Source organism: Vicugna pacos, chromosome 8, assembly GCF_048564905.1.
Source record: "Vicugna pacos chromosome 8, VicPac4, whole genome shotgun sequence".
Lineage (NCBI taxonomy): Eukaryota > Metazoa > Chordata > Mammalia > Artiodactyla > Camelidae > Vicugna > Vicugna pacos.
In genome coordinates this window covers 64678647-64695963 of record NC_132994.1, presented here as the reverse complement: position 1 = coordinate 64695963, position 17317 = coordinate 64678647, and the positions used below count along the sequence as shown (strand labels likewise).

The following is a 17317-nucleotide window of genomic DNA, read 5'->3' as shown; positions in this document are numbered from 1 at the left end:
TTCGCATCTACGTGAATCAAAGCCTGGCCCACACCTGTGGTCCAGTGAGAGCCTGTATAAATGATTTTTACTTTGTAGTTAAATAAGAGCTTAAGAAAGGAGACAAGCAGAAAAGGGAACCAAGCACTCAGAATATTCCAGGCTCTTTGTCCTTCCAGCTAAAAGGCTGACCAGGTGTGGAACTGCGCCCAGGGCATCCTGCAGCACCTCAAGTGCAACACAAACCATCCAGGCCAGGGCTGAAAGACAAGTAAACAACTATACAGAATGGCTGGCATCCAAATCAAGTCCACAAAATGGATGAGAGAAGTCAAAAATTGACCAGCCCAAACCTACAGCCAATCAGATCTCAAACACTGAATTTCCATGCTTTTGGAGGACCCAAGGGAAGGCACTCAGTACCCCTCTAAGGAGACACTATTCTTTACAAACTGGAAACTCAGAAACAGACAAAATGCAATTGCATGCCAAGTGACTCACTATGCACACCGAGTTTGAAAGTTCCCACCTCCATGCTCGTGGGCCTCCACCCCTGCAATGCTCTTCCGTCCTCAGCTACATCTCACTTCGCGCTTAAGACCACTTTGGTGCCTGAAACCATTTCCTTCTGGAACAGCTGGCAGGGTAAGGTCTCTCTCTCTTTTAAAGCCTCGCATCACTATGGCACTTAAATAATGATTCTAGAAGTAGGTGTTATGCACATGTCTTTTCTGTAATGCTATACGGGGAGCACTCTGAGAGTATTGTATGTGTCTGATTTATTTTTATGCCTTTCCCAATTCTAAGCACTGTTCTTCGTGCATAGTTACAATAAATAAACCTTTGGCAGATACGTTCATTCCACAGATATTTATTGAGTGCCTACTATATGCAAGGCATTGTTCTCAGTACTGGGAATAGAGTAGGAAATGAAATAGACAAAATCCTTGCCCACCTGGAATTTAGATACACAGAAGAATGTTAAATGGAGATAAGTGCTAGGAGGAAAATTAGAGCAGAAAGGGAGACAAGAATGGGTTGAGGTATTGCAAGCCCCAAAGATTTTGATCGTGGAGGGTTCATCGTGAGTAAAGCTGTGAAGGAGGTGAGGGAGTGAATCATGCAGTTGTCCAGGGGAAGAATGTTCCGAGCAGAAGAACAAAGCCCTGAAGAGGAAAATAACACATGGGAACCGAGGAGGCCAGTGTCGGGGAGCTGAGTCAGGGAAGGGAAAAGAAGGGGACGATCAGAGCAGTCGTGGGGTGGGCAGATCAGATCACGAAGGCCTCATAGGTCAGTCTAAAGACACACACATAATTGGACTTACAGTAACAGGCTCACTCAAGCTTCTGTGTTGAGAATAAAAGGGCAGGAGGCAAAGGAGGAAGAAAGGGGAGCAGGAAGAGCTCAAAGAATCTAGGCAAGAGAAGCAGGTGATACACATCACAGTGGGGAGGTCACACTCTGGGTAAACTCTTGAAGGTAGAGCCAGCGGGACTTGCTGACCCACTGAATATGGGATGCAAGGATAGGATGGCTCCAAGGTTTCCCATTTGAGTGGCTGTGAAGATTGGGCTGCCATGACTGAGATGAGCATGTTGGGCCAGAAGAGCAGTTGAGGGAGGAAAGGGCTGAAGATCAGAGCTTGGTTTTGGACACACTAAGGTCGAGCCACCTTCTAGGCATCCAAGTGGAGCTGTCGGATATTTAAGAATGAAGTCTGGTGGAGGGTCCAGGCTAGAGATATAAATTGGGGATTCACAAGTACATAGATGACATTTTAAGCCTTAAGACTAAATAAGAACTCCAAGAGGTGGAATGTAGAAGAAGAGGTCTGAGGACTAATTCCTCAGGCCTCCGATGTATAGAAATTAGAAAGAACCAGCAAAGGGACTAGGAAGAGTGTGGTTCCTGGGAAGCCAGATGAAGAACATGCTTTAAGAAGGCGAGGCTGAGCAGCTGAGCCAGACCCTGCAAGTGAAATACGGACTGAGAATGGGCCATTGGACTGAGCACCATGGACATCACAGCTCCCCAGTGATACCGACGCTTGGGTCGTGCTGAGGTGGAAACCCGGGATTAAACACAAGTAAAGCAGGCTCCTTTTTAGTGGACCTCACACTGCACACTGTTGACACTACATTAAATATCTGCTCCCAAAGGAATATTTCTCAACCCCAACATTAGCTGCACCTTCAAGCCACACTAGTATTTCAGAACAGACATTAGAGCCAAGTAGACTAGGGTTTGGGTCCCAGCTCTGCCCTTTACAGGCTGTGCAGCCTAGCCTCTCTGCACCTCAGTTTCCTCACCCATAAAGTGGGAATAAGGAATAAAAGAGCCTACCTCACTGGGCTGTTTCAAGGATTAAATAACACGCCCTTTGCCTAACATGTGCCTGCCTCACGGTAAGCCCTTCACCAGTGAGCGCTTCTGAGGAAGTCAGCGGTGGACCCAGGCCAGAGAAAAGATTCAAACTCTTTGTCATATTTGGGTGATGCCTTTGTTTACAGAGCTCACTATTTTATCAGGCAGGTTTTTAGGATGACTGGCGTCTGTCCAGAAGATGGCTTAGCAACCTCTTGATTTACAGCCTCTGAGAATCAGGAAAGCCTCAGAAGAGAGACCATGATCTCCACCGATTAATAATAAACCGACAAAGTCCTAAAACATAAATCAGCCACAAATAGTGAATTAGAGCCAACATTTTTATTTTCTTTGAGGAATCTGTGTGTGACACAAACTATCACAAAGCATAGTCCTAGGTCTGGTCTAGTCAAGTAGTGCAAAATTGAATAAGACAGTCCTCTTTTTTTCAAAATAATAATAACTAGTATTTATCAGCACCTCTGTGCCAGGCCCTGTGCCTGTAACTTTTACAATCAAGAGTTTAATTACTTCTCTGGGGCAGCCACTATGGAGAACAGTATGGAGGGTCCTTAAAAAACTAAAAATAGAGTTACCATATGATCCAGCAATCCCACCCCTGGGCATATATACAGAGAGAACTCTCATTTGAAAAGATATAGGCACCCCAATGTTCATAGCAGCACTATTTACAATAGCCAAGACACAGAAGCAATCTAAATGCCCATTGACAGATGACTGGACAAAGAAGATGTGGTATATATATATGGAATGTATATGTGATGGAATACTACTCAGCCATTAAAAAGAATGAAATAATGCTATTTGCAACAATATGGATGGACCTAGAGATTATTGTACTAAGTGAAGTAAGTCAGACAGAGAAAGACAAATATCATATGATATGCAGAATCTTAAAAAATGATACAAATGAACTTACTTACAAACCAGAAATAGACTCACAGACATAGAAAACAAACTATGGTTACCAAAGGGGAAAGGGGTGGGGGAAGGGATAAATTAGGAGTTTGAGATTAACATATACACAGTACTATATATAAAATAGGTAAACAACAAGGACCTACTGTATAGCATAAGGAATTGTATTCAATGTCTTGTAATAACCTATAATGGAAGAGAATATATATATATACACATATGACTGAATCACTTTGCGGAACACCTGAAACTAACCCAACATTGTAAATAAACTATACTTCAATTTAAAAAAGAGTTGAATTACTTCTCCTCTCAACCCTAATTGTGGTGTTAATATTACAAGTGAGGAAATGAAGGCTTCTAAAGGTTTCATGATTTGTCCTGGGTCAGGCAGCTTGATGCAAAGGGGGTTTGACCAGAAACATCTTTTCCCTTCTTGAACCTGCAAGGGAGATGGGGGCTTAAAGCCAGGCTAAGAGCCTTCCAGGCTTGCTGTGAGCTACTTGGCCTCACCTTCCTGTAGTCCCTGGAGGAGCTCTGTGTTGGGAGCAGTGGGTGGTTACAACCCAGAACAGGTCTGTGGGATGTGATGGATTCAGAAGACAAGGAGGAAGGAGGTGGCAGCTGTTGGATTCAGTAGAGAACCAGCCAGGATTAAGATTCCAAACTGTGGTTGTTGGTGTTAAGATGTCTACGGCTTTCAAACTCTACCCAGAGGTGTGCTTGATAATAAAACATTCCTTATCACTCTGAAGAAAGGCTTTAAAGCTTCCAAACGCGAGCAGCCCCAGAATGTGAAGTCGGACAATGTTTCCCCTGAAAGAAACCTAAAACAATCAACACCCACAGGATGAGCTTAGCCATCACCAGAAACCCCTCCAAGGTAAAAGACGGCTTGATAAGACACTGCTGATGAGACTCGGGTGTTTCCTCAGTCCTCCGCCAGGAGACCAGAACGTCCGTCAGATTCAATCAGGGTCGCGCAGGTGTCTTCCTGATCCAATCAAGAGACCCAGGTCTCCCTCAAACCCAATAACAGTGACCATGAAAAATGGGACGAGGACGTCAATTAAGTCATCAAAGAACACTGCAATCTGTGCTATTGCATTCTGACCTCCGTCTGAGCTGGCACTATGTCAACAGAAAGAAACGTATTAAGAGGCACATGGAGCAGGGGTGGGGAGTGGAGGTGCACATCTTAAATATATCACTCTCCATCTGGTACTCGGGGGGCAAAGGGATTGACCCAATTCTCAAGGATTGATTTCAGCGATATCCAGAAGAAATAACTCAAAGGAGGGGGAACTCAGTGAGTGAACAAAGGGTAATTAAAATGTCTCCTCTGAAGGCCATTCCCTCTGTTCTGTTCACCCTTCTCAGTTCCAGGTGCCCTGCTCTCCAGGACAGCTGCCCTGAGCAAATGACTACTATTGCTGGACGTCACACCCATCCATTGGCAGGTCCCACAAATCTTACCTCCCAGCAGCCCCTGCCACTGCCCTCCTCTCCTCGCCCCACCCCCTCGGTCCAGGTCACAGGCCCCCTCCAGCCTCCCGACTCCCTCCGGCTTCGGTGCTGTCTTCTGGGCCTGTTCTAGACACAGAAACCACAGGGGCTTTGTCCAAATTCTAATCTGCCTTCAAACATTTCGAAACAAAATTTATGGTTTTAGAACGTGTTGGATAAACCCTTGTCTGATCATCTAATCAAGCTTTTACCAAAAAAAGATTAAAGTAAATAGATTATCTCACCATAAAACCAGCAAAACTAGAAGTAGCTTAATCTGTTCTAAATTAGAAACACTTCATGCTTTAAGTGCAAAGTTACATTTTGACAACAAATTGTAGCAATCACCTAATGAAATAAATAAGCCCTGATAATAAACAGATCTCTCTCCACAGTGACTGAATCCACCTTGGAGAATAATATCTTCCTTCAGTTTTTTTCACATTGTTGAATTTTCTGTGTGAGTGAAAAATACTGGAGAAGAACAGACTTCAATATGGTTTTTCAGTGTGAAATATAGCTTTAGGTTTAAGACAGAAATATTGCAGAGAGTCAGTAGTTGGGGAACTATAAATCATATCAAGAGGTAAAGCATGTGAAACATAAAAAATAATGAGTAAATCAAGAATAACTTTTTAGAATGTGCCACAGCCTTGGATGTTTCTTACCAACGCTCTTTGCTTTGTTTTCAGCTTTTCCACAAAAAAAAAAGGTCTGCTTTCTTTGCAACTGTGAGGTATGGAACAGACAAAATCCTTGAATAAAACTAATATTTAGAACTGTCAAAAAAAAAAAGGATAACTTTTTAAAAGTCAAATTTGACCACCTCCCTTCCCTGCTTCAGAGGCTTCCAACTAAACTAGAAATTCTGACTCCTTGACTTGGCCTACAAGGTTCTCATGGTCTGACCCCACCAGCTTCAGTTTGTGCCTGGGGCCAGGCACGCTGGCCTGGAAGCATTTCCTGAAGTGCCCGCTCCTTCACCTCGGGCGAGCTGGCGTTTCAGCTCCCAGTCATCACCTGGGCGAGGCCCCAGCTGCCTGCTACCTCAGGGGACCTAACCCTCCCCTTATCCTCCAGCCCCAGTGCTTGGCTTTGCTTCTTGCCTCAAGCTGCCATTGTTGTGTTTATAGAACCCCAGCCCCCTGCTCAGTGCTGGGCACAGCGGGGTTACTCTCCGAAGGCTGATTCACGAGATTATCGAAGCAGCCTTAGTAGACGTGGAGTTTCTCCACACAGTGGCAAGCCCCGCTGGCAGTCTGGATGAAAGGCCATCTACACCCCCCGGACACACGGAAGCCCTGGCAAATGCCGGGTCACATAGTTGAGTTAACTGAGGGGCTTTTCTTGTAAAACGCTCCTGTTTGGGGCCGGACACTAGATTGCAAAGGACGTGTGCTCTTCAGTCAGACAGCGGAGTTATTTCCTTCCTAGTGGATGGGAAGATTGTTCCGGAAGGTTTGGAAGACCATCACAAAGGAATATCTCATTTGCTAAGCTTCCTGGGATTAATGTCTTTTCTCCTTGACTAAATAAAATAATTAGTTAATGTGAGGGTGGAGCTGTGACAGGGAACAATCCATTTAAGGAGAGAAGGTAACATTCCGTTTATCAGCAAAATCTCTCTCTCTGGTTGCAAATACTCTGGGGCTCCTCCCTGGTGCAGGATGGTCTGTGCTCTGCTGCTCCCTCTGAAGTTAGGTGCTGCATATGACTCACTTTGGCCAATAAACTGGGAAGCAGAAGTGCTGCGTGCGTGCCCTTCCTAGTGGAGCTCTAAGAGCCAAAGGGTGCCTCACGTGATGCTCGCTCCGCCTTGCTAGTTGTGAAACACGGGTCAAGAGGGAGCCTTGATTGGCCAGAGCCCTTGATTGACAGTGAGGAGCAGAACCCCCACATCAGCCAACGTCGGATACACAGCGTGAGTGAGAATCACAATTTTGTGGTTTCAAGCCACTGAAATTCGGAGTCTCTCCTAATCACAACATAAACTACCCTCCTTGACTGATAACGCTGAGCTGATTTGTCACTGATGGCTGGAATTACAAGTCATCACCAGTTTTCTACTACAGTCCAGGAGTCAGCAGAACTCTTATGCAACAGATGCCTTCAGACTGTGGAGCCCTGAGCCCCACTCCCAGCAAGGGGGGCAAGCAGGGAAGCCCAGCATCCTCCAATCAACACTTACTGAAACGCATTACATGCAGACGTTGGGCTAAGTCCTAGAGGTACAGTAGACTGTTGCTGGAAAACTCCTCTGGTGGCTGTGAGGAGGGTTCCTGTAGCAAGTTGAACAAAGTCAGGAAACCAAGTGAGGTAGCTGGCAGGGCCGAGAGTCACGGAGAGATGGCCACGGGCCTCAGAAGGAGCAGCTCTGCCCACAGACATGGAATTGTGAGTGACTGTTAGTGATCAGAGCCGACCATTGCCAGGCACTTTCTAAGTACTTGACACACGTTAACTCTGCTCATCCTCACAGCCAGCTTATCAGATAGGCAGTACCACTGTTGTCATTTTATAGATAAGGAAAGCAGTAAGGAAAGAAGTTCAATAACTCACCCCAAGCAACCCAGCAAAGCTGAGAGGTAGGAAAGTGAAAATGCACAATGTTAATAATAATCTGAAGTTAAAAGAGGGAAAGATCTGTAACAGAATGCGATAGCCAAGATCCAACAACAGATGGTATGGCTCGCCAAGAGAAGGTCCTGGCTGCCCAGCCACAGAATCGAGGGTACGAAGGGGGAATTAGTCTTTCCCTCACCCAGCAGATGAGCCATGGCCACAACCTCCTGATTGCCTGTATCTCAGTCAGACCACATGTGCCAGCCTTGGTTGGCTCAAAGGCATAATTTCATTCATTCGCTGACTCATTCACAAATCCCTGGGGGCACCTGCATGTACAAGGAACTGCTGCACGTTCAGGGATACAATCGTTCATGAAGCTGGGCAGAGGCCGCTCTCTGGGAGCCTTTCATTCCAGTGGAGAAAACAGACAAACTGGGAGTGCAGATCCCCTGGGAAAATTGGAGTCACTTATCCACAACTTTGGCAGAGAGAAGCTCTAAACATGGCTTAAAAATGAGATCCCTCAAACTGCAAATAATGGCAAATCACAGCATACAGCCATAAAGGGAGTGCGGTGGGGAAGGGGACAAAGAGCCGGGCATCCGTATCTGTCAGGAGATGGTTGGATGTGCCCATCCAGGAGAAGTCAGCTCGTCTGTGAGCAAGAGGAGGTATCAGTGAGGGAGGCGGCCCCTCCATACTTCACACAGGAGCCACCTCAGCTCAGAGATGCAACAGGACCCATGCTGAGCCCCTCCTGCGAGACCATCACACACTACCTGGGATACCCGTTCACCAGGTGCAGCTTTTACTGTACGCAGATGCATGACTACAGCTGCAGATTAATGGGGAGCCCAGACATTAACTTGAGTCTGTCTATGTCAAAGAAGAAAATGATATTTAACCTGCCCAATTTAGCTGTTCGTCAAGTTTTGACAACCAATCCTTCTTCAAAAGCCAGATGAATCACTGACCTGACACTCAAAGTGACTCAAAACTTGAGAAATATATGAACTGTCAAAAGGAGAGCATTACACCGTAGCACGTCTCCTGCACTTTTCTCAGATGTTTAAAATAAACAGGCTTATTAATGTTTGTGTCAGTGTGAGGTTTTCCATAAATCACTCAGACTTTTCAGTTTTACTTACTCATCTCAAGAAATAGTGATCCAGGTGGAAACCAACACTCAGATCTTAGACAGTAGGTCTGTAATAACTCTCCACATACTATGACATTTGGAAGGGTTTTTCTGAACACTGAACTTCTCTGAAGTCCTAAGACAAAATATATTTTATCTTTCTATTTCCATTCTGTAGAGATAGAGAGAGAAGATGAATTTATAAATCCATTTTCACCAACCTGTTTTCTGTTTTATAGTTTTATGGCTAACTGCACTATAGAAAGTTCAAGTGAAATTTATGACCAACATTAGCTAAATTTGCTTAGCTAGTTAGCCCAAGATAATTCATTTTAAAAATCACTCCCTCTCAAATGTGAAAAGTCTGTTACCACAGCAGTTATGAAAGATAACCCACAAACTAGCAGAACGTTGTACTTTCTATGGGTATTTATGGATTTTTATGGTTATAGCACGCTTATCTGGTGACAGATGCTATACTGTACACCTTAGGTGTTTCTCATTTAATCCTCACACTGGCCCTATAGAGTCACACCTTTATTATCCTCATTTTACAGCTGAACAGAGAGGTTGAATAACTTGCCCCAAGGTGCACAGCTTGGAGGTCACGGGCCAGACTCAGACCCAACAGGTCTGGATGTTGAATATGTGTCCTTGGCCATGTGCTCTGCGCCCCTAACCAATTTGGTAAAAACGGCTCAATTTAGTCAAGTGACATAATTAAGTTCTCTTTTTCTTTAATATTGCTTACACCCAAACCAGTTAGCTGTATAGTCCAGGTCAGGCTCAGCATTTCCAGAAACCAGATTTTTATTCTACTCTTGCATCCAATTTCCCTGGTATCTAGCAACAGCTACGGAAGAAAAAGAAGAAAGGGATAAACATTCTGCAGACCGTTTACGCACAAAGCCATTTTATTTCAAGTCTCAAATTAGAGAAGTGATGAAAAAAAATTGTCAAGAGCCCCAAATCAAAAATAAAGCATCACATTCAAGAAAGATCTTAACAAAGATACCGACAAAGTGTGCCACGTTTGTCAGAAAGACGGCTCGCACAGACTCTGAGCAACCTGCATCTCCAGCAAAGGACGAAGCATCTTATTATGTTCAGAAACAAGGAAGCTAGGCTCCTACGTGACATTTTTCCTAATTAAGGTATAAGCAAGAAAAGCATTATGCACAAGAAACCATGTTTTAGTTTGAGAAGTGGGACACCCGGGGAAACAGGAAACAGTGAAAGTGAAAAGCTGTGGGGTAACAGAAAAGAACAGGAACAGCGAACAGTTAAATATTCAAGACAAGATTGTTTAAAGGTTCTACCACACTATTAACATTTCTCCTCTAAGGACAACCTGAATCCTAAAGCAGAAAGGAAGGGAAAATGCCCACCAGTGACTCCCTCCCTGAAAGGTACCCTCGCATAATAACTCTGGGAGATGAGTGAGCTCGACCCCCAGCAGGCTGGGCAATCCTTATTAAGACTATCTCCTCAACCGCCAGCCTCACCAGAAGCACTCAACCACTTACAGATACATACACAAACGGAGAGGGAAGAAAAACTGCACTTCTGAAGACAGATCCAGTAGATTTCACTTAAAAATATATGTGTATAACGTCCTCCTAAATTTAAGTCTAACTATTAGATCCTAAGGGAGAAGCTATAGTCTATCTTCCTCTCACCCACATAAACCTAAACCTTGACGTTCTGTCCTGATTTCAGATGCACTGTGAGAAGAATGTGACGCTAATTTTTCTAGTGACAATGCAGATTGGCACTGAGTCATCTCTTACTCTAAGCTGAGCCCCTCTGAGCCCTGCTGAGATGTTCAGCATCAGCATTCAGCAGCACGAAGGCATCTCTCCCAACAAACTGCCCCACACCCAGGCTTCCTTCAAGTTCAAACTGGCAGTTCTCACACTCACCCACCTCTTCCCCTGGCCACGCTGTTTGGTGATAGTCCTGAATCTCTGCAGAATCACCCTGCTGTGTCGCTCTCATCTCCGTGTCACCTGTTCTCAAGCAGCTTACACAGACGGCTCCTCCTGTGTCACCACTGAAGTGACCACAGGGAGGTCCTCCAGATACACGCTTAAAACCACGCTTCCAAAGAGGGCTTGTACGGCTGTGACAACGTTTACATCAGAGAAGACAACCAGAGGCAAACCGAGGAGCTCTTAAGGTTTACGACATGGGTAGAGTCCTTTACGCTGGATGAAATATAAAACGACCATGTCTGACAGTCCAAAGTGCTTATACTCTGTGAAAGCGTTTTCCCCAAACACTACCTACCATGTGTAGGTCTTGTGACAGCCCTACCATGTAGGTGAAACTAGTCACTCCATTTTACAGACAAAGAAGCCCAGGCTCAGAGAAAGAGGTTCAGTTATTTGCCGACAGTCATACAGCCAGAGAGGAAGCCAAGACTCGCATCCGTCTACGCTATGCTGCTTCAAATAGAATGATAGCTAACATTTTTTAGAGCTTCGTATCTACCAGACACCGTGCTAAACGCTTTACCACGCGGATCACCTCGGTTAATTCTCACAATGTCCCTTTCGTTACTCCCAATTTTACGGATGATGAAAACGAAGAACAGAGAGGCTAAGTAATTTCCCCAAGGTCACGCAGTCAGTTTGATGCGCCATTGGGACTCAAACTTTCATCTTCCCCACTCGTTCTATGCACGATATTATTTTTCAGTTTCATCAAAACCACACTAAAAAATAATAATACGAATGTTGCATTTCACAGATATACTCATCATCATGAATGATGGCGACGATTTTCAAAAGTTCTTGAAGCAACACCTGAGGTTTAACATGAGATGCAGATTCAGATTCTAATAAAGGGAAAATCAGCCAGGTTAGTGCTCATGTAAAAAGACAGGCCTGCGTGGCCAGGCCCTCGAGTCCAGACACTTACTGGGACTCTCAGCCCCCGGGAGTCCCTTCCCCTCACTGTGAGGACGAAGTCCTCGGAGGCCATAAGTCTCTCCCTGGGCCTCCCTGCGCCTGCCCACACTGGCTCCACTCTCAGGACAGCAGATACCGAAGGCCTCGTCTCCTCCTGGGAGGAAGTAGGTTGGGAGGGTAATGTAGGAAGTAGAACAGAGCTTTAAAAAGGACTTCAGTACTCGGAGCGACAGAGAGTCTAGAAAGCTAACAAGTACTGATATTCCCTGGAAGGCCGGCTGGGCCTGCGGTGTCCGAGAGGTCCACGGATCTCGTGTTCTCTCCTCTGTGGATGAAGGAACGAGTCAGCTGTGAGATCTGAAAACCCACATATCAGGGAGCGCATCTCCCCACCCGGGTCAGGATATTTGAAACAAACCCAAGTGAGCCAGCTCTTCATCTCAGATGACCACGTCCATCCATGGTAACACAATAACCAACAGCACAAAAATCCTCTCTTCAGCATCCCTGATACAGGATTTTGTATCATCATGACAACTTTGAAAGCCAGGTGGAACTTTATCTTCAAAGATTCCAAAAAACGAAAGTGGAAACCCAGCCATCAAGGTAACGCCTCTATGACCATGCTTTGCTTAGACACACGGTTATCTCCTTGGTTGAGATACTTCCAGCAGGTCTATAAGTCATTCATGCTTTACTAAAACTGAAGAACTGAACTTCCAGGACTGGTCACACATGGAAGGTGAGTAACGGATCTCCACCTGCTGTAACCCACTTCCCCTGCGATTAGAGCCCAAGGTCTCCTGAGATGGTCTTGACCCAGTCTTGCAGCCTACATAGGGCTTCCATTGTTCCTGTGGCTCCCAACACGCTCCTCTGCCCACACTTAGGGTCTCCTCCAGCCTCCCACAAAGGCCGTTATCAGACAGACCGGGCCCTTAGTCCAGATCTCCAGCCACTGCTCCCAGGTGGGCCCGAGACAGTCACCAGGAACCTTTCCGTTACGGTGCCAGCCCCTGATCACAGCATGCAGACAGACTTAATGGGCACAAAAACCTCATGGTACCTGCGGGACACACGCACAAACGATGTCACAGCACTCAGCCATGTGGGGCAGGCGTGTTCATGAACCATGAAACTGATGAACAGCTGGACAATGTTCATTCCACAACCAGGACTAAGTGCACAGCAAAGAGGAAAGACACAGACAGCAAAGAGAAGCCCATCTTCCTCGCCCAAGACAGGGCCTTGGCGATGAGGTCTGTCCCCTCATCGCTGGGAGAGTCACTGGGCAGATCCGGCCCCTGGGGTTCCGATGTAGGTGCCATTGGCCCAATTGAAGTAACTCTCCCCCACCTGCTCGCTGCTTCCATCCCCGGGAGAGAAAGACAGGACAGCAGCATGGAAAGGAGAAGGGGACAGCAGGGATGGCTCTGGGGGAAATGACAGCAACCCCACAGCCCCTCGGACACGCCTCACATGATCCTGTTTCCTTTCATTGCTGTCAACAGGCAGGGTCCAGTCCTCGGTCACACTGGTAAGAATTTTCACTTCTTATCTCCCAAGATAGCCTCCTTCCCAATATAAACTTGGCCTGAAGTGAGACCCATATATGGGCCCAAACTGCCACTCCACTTTCCATCTCTTGTCCCCGGTGCCTTCACAGAAACAACAGGTACAGGAGCGCCGTGTCTTAGTTCCTCTGGAACCGTCCGATGTGCCTCGTGAAGCCGGCGCTCCTGCCCTGTCTGCGGACACACGGTGCAGGGGAAAGGCCTGCGTTCCCTCTGCTGGCAGTTAAGACTGGCCTTAACTGTGTTCAGAGGGCAACACAGGGCCCAAAACATCTACAGCCAAACCACCCAGCAAGACGTCTGTCGGGAACTCGGGTCAAGTGTGCGGCCTGGGAACACGGATGTCAGAATTTCTGGTAAAAGGGAGGCAACGAACAGGACATGGAGTCAGGACCTCAGGAAGCCAGAAGGTAGACAGACAGACAGACAGACAGGCCAGCTGACACTAGGGGTGAGGCCAGGGCACTTGCCTGGGGGTGCTGCCAATGAAAATAATCAATAAGCAATCAATAACAAGAAAAGAGTTTGATTTGAGCCAAACCGAGGACTAGTGCAGAAGCCCGCTTCCTAAGTTATTCTGAGAAACTGCTCCGGAGAAGCAGGGTTTTCAGCACAGTTTTGTATTTTGTCAGAAGAAAGAACATGAAACAAGTAAGGGATACATTTCTTTAAGGTTTAAAAAAAAAAGAAAAGGAAAAACAGACCAGCACATACACGTCCAGTATGTACAGTGTGCCCTTGGCACCTGGGAGGAGAGTCTTAGCATCAAAAGAGGACCAGCAGGAAGAAGGACGTTTAACCTTTGTTTTTAACGTGGACATTCTTTACTTCTGGTCAATGTTCCCTTTGCTTTAACAATTAAAGCAGATGTACAATGTATGTTCGATAGGCCACAAACATGCTATTTTAGTTAGCAAAAAATTCAAGTTAACTCACATATAAGCCAGAATGACTTCCCTATATCTCAATATGTGAAAAAAAATTTATCAGTACCTGCCTTAAATAATTGACTGTTCCTGCCAATCTTTCTTCCCAGCTCCTGAGGGGCCTCGTCAGTCAGGGTCCCCGACACAGCGAACAGGACTCTCCTGATTCGGAGGCTCCTCCCAGTCCTCGGCTGAACCCAGACACCTGCATGGTGACAGGGACCCACCTGACGTGGGCCTCCCTGCCAACAACAGCTTCAAAGAAAAATCTCACTTCTATGATCTGAAAGGGATCTGTCTGAACGTGGACTAGCTGAAGATGATCGTAAGAGCTCTCCTGGCTCCCAAGACGCCCCAAGACGCCAACCCCCTAACCCACCAAAATATTGGTAGAAAGAAGCAGAGCGAGAATTAGACAAAGAGTAATTCCTTCAAACACCTTAAGGAAGTTCTCACATTTATTGAGCCTGAACTTACTCAGTATTTTCAGTGTCAGCACAGACAGAAAGAGAAGAAACAGGATGTTGCTTTTCTGTCCTCCCTTCGGCTCTAAGACTTACGATCAAGGGGAAAGTTCAGTATAAACCAAAAGATGTTGCCTAGAAACAGGAAGCAAGACGAGAGGTAGATGTCCCAAGAGAATCAGAGACAAATTGTACCATAAGCATCCTGCTTCAAGCTTGATTTTAGGAGCAATTCCTGGCTTTGTAATTCAAGGAGCCCATGGGCACCCCTTTGAACTGGAGACAGCCCCCAGGGCTGGCCTGTCCAGACTAACCAGCAGGGCGACTGTAAGCATCACATGGGCTCTACCCCCAACCCACACTCCTTCACCTCGTGGTGCCCCACAGGGCCCCTCCTGTTCACCTCAAACATAAGAACCCCCTTCCCCCTCCACCAAAAAAAAAAAACCAGGTAGTGGGTCAAAGGATAATCCCACAAGAAAGGGAAAAAAACCCACAGGCTGTGTCAGGCCAGTGCTCCAAATACCCCCAGTGGAGTTTTCAATCCTTTATTGGAGTAACCTGTGACCTAAGTGTGGCAGATTTAGAGATCTTGTTACAGAAGACAGAACTTCAGAAAGTTCAGGACCCGCTGAAGCAATAAAGACCAGCGAACCCTTCTTTTGCTCCAGCCCGTGGCACCGGCAGGGAAGGCAAGCGTCGCAGCCTTTGTCCTACCAGGAAGCTCCGCAGCCGCTGGTGAGACCAGAATGGCATGATCAGCAGTACCAGAAAGCCCGTCTGGGCACAGCCCTGAAGGCCAACCCTTTCGGCAGAGCTTCTCATGCAAAGGGAACTGTGCTCGAAAAAGTAGGGGTTGAAGCCAAACAGCCAAATTCTGCTGTCAGGAAGTGTGTCAGGGTTCAGCTAATCAAGAATGGAAAAAAAAAAAAAAAAAATCACAGCCTTTGTACCCAGTGATGGTTGTTTGAATTTTATTGAGGAAAATGATGAAGTTCTGGTTGTTGGATTTGGTCACAAAGGTCATGCTGTTGGTGACATACCTGGAGTCCACTTTAAGGTGGTCAGAGTAGCCAGTGTCTCTCTTCTGGCCTTACACAGAGGCAAGGAGGAAAGACCAAGATCGTAAGTTTTGATGGTGAAAGCACGACAGTCATAAACTTTCACATGTTGAAAAGAAGAAAAAGACAGTAAACCAAATGGTGGTTAAAAATACCACAGGTATTTTCAAAATTGTGGTTCAAACCGCACTACTCAAAGCACACCTGTAGTCAGACATCCAGGTTTTACTTTAACCAATTTAACCAAGAAAAACACCAGCCTGAAACCAAAAACAGTTAAAGGCCATGTGTTATGGTTACCCAATAACACAGGGTCAGATGTTGTAAAATGATTCAGCTTTGGAACTGACAAACCACACAAAGTAAGAATTGTAGTAATTACCTACCTCCATCCGGGGGGGAACCAAACCCCAAAAACCCCCACCCTGGAAACGTCACAGCCACTCCCTTGCAGCGAGAAATGCCCTCGCAGGCTCCAAACCAGGGAGCTCACCTTCATTTGTGCTTTTTATGTGATACTTTGCAAAGGAAATTACTGAGCACTCATAAAGAGCAAGGAGTTAAACATTTATCAAGACTCACAATATTAACAAACTCACTTTCTCGAAAATATGCTCCATATTCCAAAGTTCTGTATCCTTAATAAATGACCACTCTGACTTCACAAAAAGAGGAGGTTCGCTCCGTATCCATCCGTGACCTCTGCTGGCAAAGACCCCACTGTCACAAATCCAGGAGACTCGGCCCACGAGGAACATTCCTTCCTGCTCCACCAGCTTCTCTGTGGCCCTCGGTGAGTTCCTGAACCTCTCCATGCCTGGTTTCCACCCTTTTAAGGTGGGATTAAAGATAACACCCACCTCATAGGTTTGTTATGAGGATAAAGAGTTAATATGGGGAAGGCTTATTGTTTTTTGGTTTTATTATTTGCTCGATGGGGATTAAATGCCATAGCAGCACTGTAAGCAGTGTTCAAGCCATTCACTGTATGTTTCAAGTAGAATGAGACCCAGAAAGAAGCACACTTCACTATTCATGATCAAATGATATTCCAGGAAATCACACTTCTTAAAACACATTTATTGAACAGGGAAAATCTGCTGGACTTTCTGGAGGACACAATATGTTATAAACCAAAGTTCCTACCCTCGAGGCTTACAGACGAATTAGGAAAATAAGACACGTGCTCATAGGAAAGCACAGCACCGGCAGCACACAGCAGGTGCCAGGGCAGTGAGGCCATAGCGTTTATTTTTAATTGATTTATAAATACTAAGAAGTGCTGGGTAAGGAGACTGAGTTCAGCCTACAATGCAAAACACCAGGGAGATGAGGCCTGACTGGGGCTTTGGGTGATGGGTAGGAGCCTAACTGAGAAAGGGGGGGGTCTGGGGGAGGGGAACGTTGGGCCACCTTGAATCTGAGACGAGACTGGTGTGCTGATGAACTTTAAGGTCCTCAGTCCAAATCCGTGTTCAACCATATACCAGTATTGTGACTATGGGCCATTACTTTACCTTCTGTGTGCCTCGGTTTCCTAATCAGTCCCCCTCATAGGTACTGTCCTGAAGATTGAGATAAAGCATGTCAGGAGCTTAACACGGTTTCTGGCACACAAGTAGGACTCAGGTTAGCTATTATGAGATATTCAGCAGTGTGAAGGAGGCTGCCCAGAGAGCCGGCGTCTGCAGAAGAGGTGGAAGTTGACTGGAGAGTGGAAAGATGACGTTGGAAGGTGAGGAAGGAGGCCGTGGGGAGCCTAGCTCTCACGCAGGGAGAGATCTGAGCCACCTGCAAAGAGTCAATGCCCAGGGCATTTCAGAAGAAGGTGGGGGAACTGGGGACAGGGGTCCTATAATAATGTGCCAGGGTCCACATGTGAGTGG

The 17317-nt window shown here is 46.1% G+C and overlaps 1 protein-coding gene and 1 pseudogene across 1 annotated transcript in view; one reads left to right on the top strand and one right to left on the bottom strand.

Annotated features, from left to right (window-relative positions):
• PPP1R14C (protein phosphatase 1 regulatory inhibitor subunit 14C) overlaps positions 1-17317 on the bottom strand; it is a 79440-nt gene that overhangs the window by 39614 nt on the left and 22509 nt on the right. The window lies entirely within an intron of this gene.
• Positions 12142-15499, top strand: LOC102544713 (small ribosomal subunit protein uS12-like; annotated as a pseudogene).